This window comes from Tripterygium wilfordii, chromosome 11, assembly GCF_013401445.1.
Source record: "Tripterygium wilfordii isolate XIE 37 chromosome 11, ASM1340144v1, whole genome shotgun sequence".
In the NCBI taxonomy this organism is placed as follows: domain Eukaryota; kingdom Viridiplantae; phylum Streptophyta; class Magnoliopsida; order Celastrales; family Celastraceae; genus Tripterygium; species Tripterygium wilfordii.
Window position 1 is genome coordinate 1,976,002 of NC_052242.1, and position 12,768 is coordinate 1,988,769.

The window sequence follows — 12,768 nt, forward strand, 5'->3', positions numbered from 1 at the left end:
ACTTGCCATTATAAACTTTACTATAGGCCCTTGATAGTGTTGCCTCACTTTCACAATGTATAGATATAAGCGTCATTGGTTTGGGCCAAATAGGAATTTCTAACAATAAATTCCTTAACCATTCAGCTTCTTTACCACAAGAAGCTAAAGCTACAAATTCTGATGTCATAGTCGAATCTGTTATACATGTTTGCTTCTTTGAGCCCCATGCTATAGCTCCTCCACCAAGAGTGAAAATCCATCCACTAGTAGATGTATGATCATCAAGCTCGGTGATCCAACTAGCATCCGTGTATCCTTCCAAAACTGTTGGATAACCACAGTAATGGATTCCATAATTCATGGTGTTCTTTAAATATTTTAGAACTCTATACACAGCTTGCCAATGGATATTGCTAGGGTTAGATGTATACCTACTAAGCTTGCCCACAGCAAAAGCAATATCAGGCCTTGTTGATGTCATGACATACATTAAGCATTCAATCACTCTAGCATATTCTAATTGATTGATAGCCCTTCCAATATGAGTATACAACTTCAAGTTTGGATCATAAGGTGTGTTCACAGGGTTACAATCAAAATGATTGAATTTTTTAAGAATTTTCTCAATATAATGTGATTGGGTTAAAATTAGTCCATCTTGATTTCTCAAGATTTTAATACCCAAAATCACATCTACTTCACCCATGTCTTTCATAGCAAACTTTGATGATAAAAATTTCTTGACATTTTCGATACTTTCAAGATCGGTACCAAAAATTATTATGTCATCAACGTAAAGGCAAATAATTACGCCTCTACCTTTAGTGAATTTGCTATATACACACTTGTCGGATTCATGTATACGAAATCCATTTGACAATATAACTTGGTCAAACTTTTCATGCCACTGTTTTGGAGCTTGTTTAAGTCAATATAATGACTTAATCAATTTACATACTTTAGATTCTTGACCGGGCATAACAAATCCCTTAGGTTGTTCCATGTAAACTTCCTCATCCAACTCACCATTTAGGAATGCCGTTTTGACATATTTGATGAATTGGAAATTTATAAATTGATGCTAAGGCTATCAAGGCTCTTATAGTTGCTATTCTAGCAACGGGAGCATAGGTGTGAAAGTAGTCTATGCCTTCCTTTTGTGTGAAACCTTTGGCTACTAATCTTGCCTTGAACTTATCAATAGTTCCATCTATCTTCGTTTTCTTTTTGAAGATCCATTTACAACCTATTGGTTTTGAACCCTTAGGTAAATCGACTAATTTCCAAGTCTTATTACCCATAATTGATTCCATTTCATCATTAATTGCTTCTTTTCAAAAAGCAACGTCTTGAGATTTCATAACTTCCTCATAGGTGAGAGGATCCGGTTCTATATTTTGAGAAACCGCTATTTGTCTAGAAAGTGTATCTCTAGAACCTTCTACTAAATAGACAATGAAATCCGGTCCAAAAGACTTAGCTACTCTAGCTCTTTTGCTTTTCCTATCTAAAATAGGTTGTATAGGTTGAGAGCTTCCACCACTTTCATTATTAAGTGATTCATCACTTAAATTAAGCGGTGCTGATGTTATTTCATCCAATTCATTAGTTGCACTACGTTTTTGTAGCGTTGTGAATCTTTCCTCGTAAAAGAATGCATCTCTTGATTCAATTACATTATTCACATTAATGGAATCATTTGGTTCAATTACCAAAAATCTATATGCCTTACTATGTTCGGCATATCCAAAGAATATACATTCAATTCTTTTTTCTCCCAATTTCTTTATCTTAGGTTGAGGTAGCCTAACAATGGCTCTACACCCCCACACCTTTAGATATTTTAAATTTGGCTTTCTTTTCTTCCATAGCTCATATGGGGCTATAGTAGTCCTTTTTAATGGGACCCTATTTAAAATATGACAAGCCGTTAATAAAGCTTCCCCCCAATATCCATTACCTAGTCTGGAATTAAATAACATGGCATTAACCATTTCAATCAAGGTCCTATTTTTCCTTTTGGCTACACCATTTTGTTGTGGTGTATAAGCTGTGGAAGTCTCATGAATCAATCCAATTGATTCACAATAAGAAGGGAATTGATATTCACCTCCTCTATCCGACCTTAGACATTTTATTTTAGTGCCAAGTTGATTATCAACTTATGCCTTAAAAATCTTAAATTTTTCAAGGACTTCATCTTTTGTATGCATTAAATAAACATAGCAATATCTAGAAAAGTCATCAATAAATGTAACAAAATATTTTTTACCACCTCTTGTAGGATTGCCATGTAAATCACATACATCACTATGCACTAATTCAAGTAAAGTAGATATTCTATTTACTTTAGAAAAAGGCTTTCTTGTTATTTTTGTTTTCATGCAAATACCACATTTTTCATTCATATCATTAGTGCATGTTGGAATTAATTCCATGTTAGCCATACTATTTAGTTTAGCAACATTTATATGTTCTAAACGATTATGCCATAAAGATAATGAATCAACCATATAAAGAGAAGCAATATTCTTATTAATATTAAGATTAAACATCCCCTCATACAAATAACTCTTTCCCACAAAGACACCACCCTTTGACAATACAAACTTATTGGACTCAAATACAAGCTTGAAACCATGCTTGCTAAGTAAACTACCGGAAACAAGATTCTTCCTAATGGAAGGAACATGATACACATTGGTGAGGGTTAAAGTCTTCCCACTTGTGAATTCTAGAATAACTTCACCCTTGCCTTTGATTTCGGCGGTAGTGGAGTTGCCCATGTAAATCACATTGCTATCCTTTATCGGCACATATTTAGAGAACATAGACTTGTTTTTGCAAACATGCCTAGTTGCCCCAGAATCAATCCACCAATTTGTGTCATCCTCAATAGAATTGATTTCAGAAATCATAGCCACAAAGTTGTTATCTTTTGGCTTCTTTTCTTCTTGCTTCTTTTTGAAGCTATAACAATCCTTCTTGAAATGACCACTTTTCCCACAATGGAAACATGTACCCTTGAGCAGGTTCTTGTTCTTTTTGAACTTGACATTATTCTTCCTTTTCTTGTTTCCATCCTTGAGTGATGTGTCTTGCTTTGAGTTTTGGCCTTCTTCCATCATATGAACCTTTGAGGAATGTTCTTCAATTCCACTTTGGTTGCTTCTAAAAGCCTCTTCAACTTGGAGATGTTGCCCAAGTTGATCCAAATTCATGTCATCCTTTTTGTGTTTTAAGGATTTCTTGACATTTTTTCATGATGGAGGGAGTTTTTCTATGATGGAAGAAACTGAAATGGACTCATCCATATTCATGTTGTGTTGAGTGAATTGGTTAAGAATATGCATAATCTCATGAAATTGCTCCATAATAGATCTACCATCTACCATTTTGTAATTCATGAATTTACCAACAAGAAACTTCTTACTTGTAGCATCTTCGTTAAGATACTTAGTTTCCAATGTGTCCCATAATTCCTTGGCGGTATCCTTGCTTTGATAAATGTCGAAGAGAGCATTGGACATTGAATTACAAATGTGGCCCTTTTATATGTAGTCATCTTGCTCCCATTTGAGTCTTGTACGAGTTTGCTCCACGGTTTCTTCATCTCCTTGTGTTGGCTTTGTGGTGGTGAGTACGTACACAACTTTGAGACTTGCTAAAAGGAAATGCATCTTCTTTTGCCAACGACGAAAATTAGAGCCATCAAACCTCTCTAATTTGACAAAATTTGAAGTAAATTCTCTCAATGAACCAGCCATAGAGATAACACTTTAAGATTGTTGGAGAAAAAAAAATTTCGACAATGTAGAATGTTGGAGAATTTTCGGCAATTTAGATTTTGCTTCAAGGCACGGATTAACGCTTTCCTTAAAGTGTTATTTGCCTCCACCAATTGGTGTGCACAGGATAGCAACAAATACACTTCCAAGATACAATGAAGCACCATGTATTTAACGTTTGATGTTCGGCCTTTGTATAAAGGAAGAACACCCAAGAATGACCAAGAAAAACAGAAATTTAACAAGTGCTTGGAATTCTAGTTTGCAAGAATATAATCCAAGTTTGAGAGTTTTTGAGATGACTTTTTTTTAATTGTAATTGAATGTCTTGGAATGATGTATTTATAGAGAATAACACACTTTTTGGTGAAAGGTTGTGTCCAAAAAGAAATACACCTTTTTGGTGAAGGGTTGTGTCTAAAAGAAAGACATATCTTGTCAAAGAAACACACCTCTTGTGAAGGGTTGTGTTCAAGAGAAGTTGTAAGAGAAGAGTTGTGTCCATTGGTATGAAACTACCAATGTAAAAATTTCTTTATTATTTTGAAAATATTTCAACATTACAAGAACAATATCATGATAGAGAATTCAATGTCTTCGCCTAGTTACATTGAAGAAGAGAGGAAACTTGTTGAAAATTTTGAAAAAAAAAAAGACTACAGAGAATCTCGTAGAAAACAATGAAGAGAGCGATATTGAACAAAATTCCCCAATAAAGTAAGTATATAATTTTTATTTTAATTATGTTAATATAATATTGGTAAACTCTTCCACGTTTGACGACGGAGGACATAAGATTTATCCCCCAATATGGAAATTTTAACCACCATCTTTTTATTTTTGAGTGTGGTGTATATTTAGGAATTGATTGTTATCGTGATTTGACATTCCCTTTATTGTTTCACTGTAAAAAAGGTATGCAATATTTTATTAGAATTTTTTTCAATAATATGAAGTCTTTTTGTCTATTTCTCCTTAATATAATTCAATAATATCTAGTCTTTTGTGTCTATTTCTCCACTTTCTAAACTTAATCTACAGAATTGATTTTGAAATAACTATCAAAAATATTTTAATGAGTATTAAAGGAATGAAGTTGAGATATATATGGAAGGAGAAAGGGTAATTTAGGATATTAAATATTATATAATTAATATGTATGAAAGGGTTTTTTAGGAAACCCAGTGTGTGTATTGAAAACCAATTAAGAGTGTAGTAAGTAATTGTGTGCGTTGAGTTCAATATTGTGTGCAAATATCAGCTCCCTAAAATGTATTGATACAATAATATAAATTTGTTGACTTTATTTTTGATATAATAAGAGTGGGGTACAATATTGATTTTGGTGTAAATATGTGTTTTGTTATGGGGATCCACTTGGAGTTAAACTACAACACTTAATGGTCAATGTGCATTGTTCAAAACTGGGCAAATTTATCCGATTATGTAATTTGACACAATTTGAATCTTTGGTGTATCGAATTGAAATAAAAAATCTTTCGATGTGTAAATTGAACATGAGAAATCTTTCAGTGACCGAAAATGTTATTACCCCATTTGATATTTGTAATCATCAATGTGGATTTGTAAGCATTAGATTGAACCTGTAGGGAGACAGGGTAACTCAAAATCCGATTTGAAAATCCCGATAACCCAATGACCCAGGACCCGGTGTTCCATTAATAATGTTACCAAGCGGGTCATTCCCATGTCAAAAAATATCGGGTCGGGCCAAACCCGATCCGATAACCTAGAACCCGATCGGTCAGACACCCTTAGCCAGCAGCAACAATGGAGCTTATGAAAAGTGGGCGGAACTTATGAAACTGGGTCCATGTGCCCCTACATTACATTCTCCAACGTATTGCCCTCTTCACAAGCCCATTTATTGCCCACAAAGCCCACCCCGTTGGTAAATATGATTGAGAAATTTTATCTCCATACCATTAATTTATTATCTTTACATCACTTTTTAATTATATCTTATGATTCATGCGTCGTTTCCATAATCTGATGTTGTACGCCGAGGCACTCTTGGGGAAGAAGAAGAGCTGCTGGTTTGGAGAGAGAAAAATATAATATTTTATAAATAAAGGGTATAACCATCTTTTTATTATAAATTTGTGTATAGATTTATAATTTTTTGATGTAAATTTATGATATTCAAAAGGTAATGTATAAATACTGTAATATTTTTGTGGTAAAATTTTCCTATATGATTTAGCAATGGGCCGCGTGCTTATTTAATGTGGGTTGGGCTTATATCTTATGTATAACGGAACTGCGGGGAAGCACTTTGTTGTTAGGTAAAAGACAAAAGAGAAGTCCGAGTCTAAACTCTAAACGAAGTACAACTAGAGACGAAACAGTTTGCGGAGAGTCGGTCCTTGATACGTGTTCATTTCCTGATTCGGTGCGATCATATCGAAGTGGGAGTCTTGGCAAATCAAATCTACCTCAGTGTTTGTTTTCTAATTCTGATTTGGAATCGACTCAAGTAATTCTCTCATCTTTGTTTGCTTTTTTATGAATTGTGGTCTGAAGAGATTTGTTTTGCTGTCTCTCCATGTATCTCTGTTTTTGGTACTTGTTTTACTTTTGAACGGTCAGGGTTTGCGATTTCTTTGTTACAATTATTGTTTTATTTTATTTTTCCATGTTTAAAATGGATTTATCTGCCATGGGATTGTACGTGCAGATCAACTCAATTCCAGTGGCTAAGTATTTGCATCTGCACAAAAATTTGATCTTGCCTATTTTTCTGATGTATGACTAGAGCCAGCCACCCGCAGGCAGCCCGAGCTCGGCTCGTATGACAAAGGGGCTCGCTGGTTTTTGTTTGTTTTTTAGTTGAGGCCCAATTCGTGATACTTTTGACATTGAATATGTTGGTTCATCTGTAATGGAAATTTTTACATGGGTTTGTTGGTCCCAACTGATATGATCTTGTCACGGCCCAACCCTCTTACCAACCAAAGCCCAACCGACACCCTTGCGGGCCGGCTGTAACCAAGGCCCAGGACCGAGCCTATCTCTAGGCTGGCCCGAAAACCTTGGCTGGTAGGTTGAGAAGGGACCGCGCTTATAAACTAGCACCTCTTCTCCCACTTAACCGATGTGGGACTCATGACAAATCCCACTCCTTCAAGACCAACGCCCACGTTGGTCGTCCCATGGCGGCCTGCACTCTGTGGGGGGCTTTCACTGGGCTAGGGCCTCACCCGTACCAGATCCACAGGTAGCCCTTTCCATAGGCCCACAGGGTCCCTGGGCCTGGCCCGAAGGGCCGGTTAAGTGTAGCCTCTGATACCAATTGTCACGGCCCAACCCTCTTACCAACCAAAGCCCAACCGACACCCTTGCGGGCCGGCTGTAACCAAGGCCCAGGACCGAGCCTATCTCTAGGCTGGCCCGAAAACCTTGGCTGGTAGGTTGAGAAGGGACCGCGCTTATAAACTAGCACCTCTTCTCCCACCTAACCGATGTGAGACTCATGACAGATCTCTAGCTTGTTCAAGCTTTGACATTGAACATTCATTCACAAAGCAATATTACATGCCTTTCTGGATATCTGCTCAATCCCAGTGGCTTTTTATGCAGTTAGAAGCATTTTGGAGTGCCGTATACTGGCTAAGTTATCATATTGATCTCCATTATTAATTATTGTCAGGATCTGATTCATAGAAGCCGGATTTTTCCTTTTATCAAGATGGGTTGGTGTGCAGCATTTTGGAGTGCTTTATCCAGGCTAATTTGTTTCTGGATTGATAGTGGAGCTAAAGGAAATATGGGTAACACAAGCAGTGACTCAAAACCAAGTAGTCAGTCTGATGCAAAAGAGCTTAATGCGCCCTCTGAACAAAAAGTTATAACAATGAAAGATTACATTCTACAGAAAGCTAAGCCATTTACCAACGATTGGCCTATGTACAATGATCCCACCATCTGGGGTATCACCGAAAGTGCAATTAATGGCAGAAAATACCAGGGATGCCAGGTGTTCATTGAAGCTTCAGTTCTCTTGTGATTTTCATTATGTTATTTTGATATTTGTGTCTACTGTGGCCGAGGATGATATGAATTAATGTTTTACTAGTGGCTTTAGTAATTTATTCTGCAAAAGAAAGGTTACATAGCTTGACATGAATTACAAGGAAGTGCTGAAACCTTCATCTGTTTGATCTGATAGTTTGACCATACCCTTGGCCATTTTATCTGTTTTTTTTTCTTTGTTCAAAAAATGCTCCACATTGGTAGGACATTTATCGATGTTATGTATTAGTTTTTAATGCTGATAAATGGTGCAAATTAGGGACACTGTATTATCTTGAAGCTGGCTGAGCATTGCATTGGCCTAGTATTGAAGGAAATGTTCAAATTTCCATAGGAGATGGTCAACGAAGACTATGGAATATATCTTAGCAGAGTTGATGGTGAAGAAGCAAAGCATCTCGGGAGCTATTATCCACCTGTCTTCTTGTGCGACACTAGGTAGTTATGCTTATAGATTTGGATATATTTATGCATAAGTTTGCGCGGATAAATACTAGTTATTTTTTTATTCATATATGCTGATTGTTCTGACCTTTTTGCAGCGCTTGTGACACATATGTCTATTGGCAAAAGTTGACCAAAGGAGAACCTGTTCGAATTTATCACGGAGATATCATATCTTTTTTTTTAAAGCTCCTGATCATGGTAATATAAGTACTTCTTCTCCTCCACCAAAAAACATAAAGAAAAAAAAAAAGTTTTCCTTGGCGGAACTTATTTCCTCTTCATTGTTGAAGTTTTAACTTCTAATGCTACAACTGTTGATCAATTTTTCTGCTTCTATTTTAATTGAGTGGCATTTGGATGGATTATTGTGTGTGTTTGGGGTGAGCGGTAGCGGACTCATATCATCCCCTTTCTTTGCCTAGTTCTTTTTATTTTCCTTTTTTACCTTGACGTCAAATCAAGTTATATTTCGTTTATGTCATTTGGCATCTATTTCTATTTTTCAGTGTTTGATAGTAATATTAAAATGTTTTCTTATATGAATCTAATGAGTTTTTACCATCAAAATGAGAAAGAATTTCATATATGAATAGCCATTTCAAAACACAATATCTTGTTAGAACATATTGTTCACTAATATCCCTGTCGATGTAACATTACAGAAGGTTGGGGATTATTTCAAAACCAAGTCGTAACAACTTGTTGGTGGAATGTACATCTCATACAGTCTTGTCTGTGGTTATACGCACAACTTGTGATTTCGAAAAGAAAAGCGATTAGATATTGTGGTTATTGTTGTGATCTTGAAGCTGTTAAGAGTTTATATATCTCATGTTAAGATAATAGAAAATAACTTCTGATATCTGTTACGTGTTTCCAGTTGATGCAGTTGGATATGTATATCAAATAGCAAGTAGGTCCGGTCCTTGGCAAGAAGGTCCCGTAGCAACAAGCCATGACCAATTTGAAACATTGCTTAAGGAATTTGCGGAGATGAAGAAATTGTTGTGTGTAAAAGAGCGTGCAGAGCTCAAGACTGAACTTAGGACCGAACTCAAGGCTGAACTAAGGACTGAAATCAAGGATGAAATCATGGTTGAACTCTCAAGCACAAACTCAGGTTAAAGCCTTGATGGCCGTATATGTTAATGCTAGAGCTATTTTATGCTTAAATTATAAGATGCTGAATGTGATTGCTAAATAAAGTTGCATTTCAGAACATCATAGGAGTTGGCTTGTCAATTAGCAAATTGACTCCCTAGTTGAATTTGCTATGGTGTGCGCTCTTCTTAAATAATTAAGAGTATTGACTCTAAACCTGAATTTGCTTTGCTGGGCTGAGCCATGACATACAATGTTGTAAATGTAGGTAAAAAGTGTGTGCGCAAGATCCATGCATATCACTCATAACCTTGTTTATGGCACTTGTTTTACTTTTGTAGACTAAAGGGTTTGCGATTTCTTTATTATAATTGTCTTTTTTTCATTTTGAATCTGGATTTATCGTCCATGAAATTGTACATGCATGTCTGGAGATCAACTCAATTCTAGTGGCCAAGTAGTTGCCTCCGTGCGAAAATTTCATCTTGCCAATTTTTGTGATGTTTGACGAACCCTTTTCATTAATGTCTGTCTCTATACACCGGACGGACGATGGTGTTGAGAAGAATGCTCATTTTAGGATTCCTTTCATTCTTTTTTGATCCTTATCTAAATCTGCAGCTAGAAAAGTTGTTATGAATTGCTCTGTATAAATTAAATTATGAAGTTTATATCTTCATTGTTAATTACTGTCACAATCTAGGTCCTAGAAGCGTATTTTTCATTTCTTGAAACTTTGTATGTGGCCAAAATTGTATTCTTTTGTTGCTGGTTTTTTGTAGTTTGTTTATCTGTGCAGGCCCAATTCTTGATACCTTCCATACCTAACTGTTCAAAGTTTTGACATTGAACATGGTTGGTTCATCTGCAATGGAAATTTTACATGGATTTGTTGGAACCAAATGACATGATCTCTAATATAGATTCATCCACAAAGCGATTTTACTCCTAATATAGAATAAGGCTACACAAATAATATTAGATGATATATGCGTCCAATTGTAGTAGTCCTAATATTAGACAAATTTCATTCAAAAGTTAATGCTGGTTTTGGATTTAGAAGGTGATAAAGTAATTTTGGCCATCACTTTATGAGTATCGAGAAAGGGCATGCTAACAATGTCTCTGATCTCTACCAATGTGCAAAAGAGAAGAAGTTGCATATATACTAGCATATATATGTGAGGGCTTTTCATTGTTGCAGTGTTTTTTTTTATTTATTTAATTTTATTTGGTAAGAAAAAGTGATAGGTTTACATGCAAGTTTGTAGAGATTGTTTTCAGATAATAAGAAGAAACATGTGGAATTCATTCCAAGTAATTTTGCTGGCGGCTCATCCGTGGTATTGCTTTATGGTTGATGTCTATAGCCTAAATCTTTGATTATTTCAATGGGTGTTTAGACGATTTCTCCTATCACGAGAAGCCAAGCCAAGACTTTTATGTTGCTTCAATGGTCACTAAGCCAAGACCCATTATCGATACAAAACAAAGCCCACCGTTGGTAGAAATGGGCGGCCTACTTATACAATGTGGGTGGGTTGGGCTTAATCGGCTATGTCAAACGGAACTTTGGGGAAGCAGCACTAACAGTCCCAGAATCATAAAGAATCAAAAATGACTGATCCAAAGCCAACTCATAAGCAAAGAAGAACTAATTCCGCTTACAAAATGATCATAAATAAGTTCAATAATAAGTTCCAAGTGCAAATGAAGAGCACTGTGTGCCTCAAAATAAAAAGTATCTTCAATCTAGAGTGATTATCATGTCCAAACCAAATTAACTTTTACAATACCTATAATTATGAAGTATTTAATACTGGCAAATCTAAACAAGTCATTAATCAAAAGTATTAGAGGTTAAATTTTGTAAATTGGCTTCCCACTCCACCCATCAAGACCACTTGCTTCCAACTTCACCCATCAATTTTTTGGCCACTTGCAACTACTTGGAAAACCTGCAAATCAAATTATATTTATAAGAATAATAGTTTCAATTTTTGTTTAAAAGCATACATAACTATTGGTAGAAAAAATTACCGCATGTTCCGAATTTGACCACCAATGCCAATACACCTCCCAACAATATCCCTGCCACGAGCAGCAACCACAATAGAGCTATCTTGTGATGGATGAATCTACTCATGTGCACTCTCGCCTCAATAATCTGGAGAGTGATAGATTCTGCTCGCTCAACCAATCCAACATCAAGTGGTGCACCTTCGCTCCAAGTAATTACCCTACCCTCCATATTAGCATACCGCACCCCCAATGCAGTAAAAGAAACTCCTATCTTCCTAAACCTCACAAGTGCACTCATGTGGGTGTGATATAATGTGGGTATGAACCACAAGAGGGTGACAAACAAGGGAGGCAATGAAATACTGTATGGAAAAGTGCGCAAAACAGACACAACTATTCCTACACATATAAGATAGAAGCCCATTGCCACTATTACACCATTGATAATTGCATCACTGTCACCCTCTAATGTAGCATGATCTTTCTTCACCTTCAGGAAATCAACTTCAATTTTTTCTAGCGAGCAAAAAATATTAACAATCAATAGACATCAACCGAGCGTACATTCTGTTCTAAACCAAGAAAAATAGATCGAAAGCTAGCATCATAAGGCCATGTTTCAATTCAACCTAAATCCACAACCACAAATGCGCAAAAGGAACATGCCGAATGTGGCTTAATTATTCTTCATGAAAATCAGTGAAGTAAAAACTCCTAGAAAGCATGCAGCATATTACAAATGAAGAAGAATCAACAAGGGAGCGCGAAATCAAAAACAGAGAGAGAAGTTCGGCTACTGAATTCAGCAATGACGCAAGTCGCTCATACATAGATATTGTACCATAAAATCAATTGGGGTTTTACAAGTCTGCTAGGAAAAGGAAAGCTAACAAAAAAAGAGAGAGGAACCATAGCTTATGGAGATTGCTGGAGTTTCGTTTCATTTCTTGATTTATATTATAGCAGCACCGGAAAAAAAAAACAAAAGAAAAGAAAAATACCTATTGCATGCTGAGGAGAAGGGTCCGGGGGTTGTTGAGCGACCGCTGCTAGAAGTTGGTTCTCCGAAAGTTGGACCTCCCGAACTTGCACTTCCGGAGGTTGGCCTGCCTGAACTCGTCCCTCCGCTCCAACTTGGCCCTCAGTCTGAACTTGGCCCTCGACCTGAACTAGTTCCTCCGCTCCAGCTTGGCCCTCAATCTGAACTTGGCCCTCGACCTGAACTTGTCCCTCCGCTCCAACTTGGCCCTCAGTCTGAACTTGGCCCTCGACCTGAACTTGTTTCTCCACCTGAACTTGCCCCTGCGGTGCTGGACCTCGTCCTTGAAGTGGGTCTAAACAAACAAATAACAATAAATAAGAAGAAGAAGGAAGA